This window comes from Coenobita brevimanus, chromosome 53 (genome assembly GCF_032717465.1).
Source record: "Coenobita brevimanus isolate Jiangsu-jjx chromosome 53, ASM3271746v2, whole genome shotgun sequence".
In the NCBI taxonomy this organism is placed as follows: domain Eukaryota; kingdom Metazoa; phylum Arthropoda; class Malacostraca; order Decapoda; family Coenobitidae; genus Coenobita; species Coenobita brevimanus.
In genome coordinates, this window is record NC_137006.1 from 657,674 (window position 1) to 659,124 (window position 1,451).

The 1,451-nt window shown below is 39.0% G+C and overlaps 1 pseudogene; it reads right to left on the reverse strand.

The window, feature by feature from the left end:
* Nucleotides 1-1,118: 1,118 nt before the first annotated feature.
* On the reverse strand, nt 1,119-1,232 carry LOC145400855 (5S ribosomal RNA; annotated as a pseudogene).
* Between the last annotated feature and the right edge of the window lie 219 nt (nt 1,233-1,451).

The window sequence follows — 1,451 nt, forward strand, 5'->3', positions numbered from 1 at the left end:
TATGGTAACCATCCAGCATTATGTTATAAATGGTTTCCTGGGTTACAGGAAACCATTCTCCCTAAGTGTAGAGTCACCTAAAGAAGTAGGCAACACTAAGCAAGTGAGTTGATGTTCACCACCATTTACTGAGACAAGAATGATTTTTAAATATTATATCTATCTCTGTCTATCTGTGTGTACCAGAGTGTAATAACATTGGATTGAAGGTGTTAAACAGTTGGGGAAACAGATAACCATAGAATTAGGCTGCTTCCCCAACTAGTTTACCTTGTGTTGAGTGCACTCCAAGAGCTTTGTTTGTATATTGTAGTACAGTAGTTGGAATGCCCTTGTTGAAGTGACCATAACCTGGTGGTCTAGTGGTCAGAGTGGACTGCCTTGTAGCCCACACATTGGTTCAGTACCAAAGAAGTACCTGTTGCTGTCTGGAGTTTTTCGGTCCGTACAATAATTCCACTAAAGAGAGAATAAAACGACTAAAGAGAGAAGTTTTTACACAGTCTTCAGTGTACTGGACCTCAGAAGCCTACTCACAAGTTCCTTTTAGAATATAGTCCTGTGGTTGAGGCCAACAATGTGTTACCGTAGTTAATTATGTTCAGAACTACGTACCGTACTCAGTTTTGGGTAAGGCGGATCAGTTAATATCAGTTTTAGTTGAATTTGGTTAGATTAGCAATACGCAATAATAAGATTTTTGCAGTCTTCCACTCTATAGGAAGTTACTGATGTTAGTTAGAGTAAATATACAGGTGTATATATATATATATATATATATATATATATATATTTTTTCTGGTATCCTGGTATTACAGGTTTATAATTGCTCATTTTTTGTTTTTTGTTACCGGTATCTTTAGAAATGGCCAAAAGTAATACAACAACCAACTAAGTTGCTTTTTCCTCATAGGCATCTCAGTTGTTTGGTCACAGCTGTTCCTTGTCTTCCTGTCCCACTTCTGTACTTTTCCACTCCCTTTACCAATCTTAAACATTCATTCATTCATTCATTGCCAGATGCCATGTATCCCAAATGGGGTGGCCAAGGGCTTAGAGTTAATTGTTTTACAGGGAGGGGCACTAATCCTCCACCAACCCCACTTGACACGTAGGGATGCCAACAGCATCTGGTGTTCCCAGGCGGTCACCCATCCAGGTACTAACCAGACCCAACGTTGCTTAACTTCGCTGATCGGATGGGAAGCGGTGTACTCAACACATTCGTTAATTTCTGTAGTAAACTATAATACAGTATGGTGTGTTTTTCCACACCAATTATGAGGATCCTCATTCTGCTATTCGTTTTTACATCTACTACAGTACCGTAAAGTACTTAACGATCTTCCTTGTAGGCTCCATCTCGTTACAGTATATAGCATCAATAGCACACTATTGCAGAATTCTGTTATTCCATCCAAAGCTTCTCACAGATCATAATGTTTGTGATG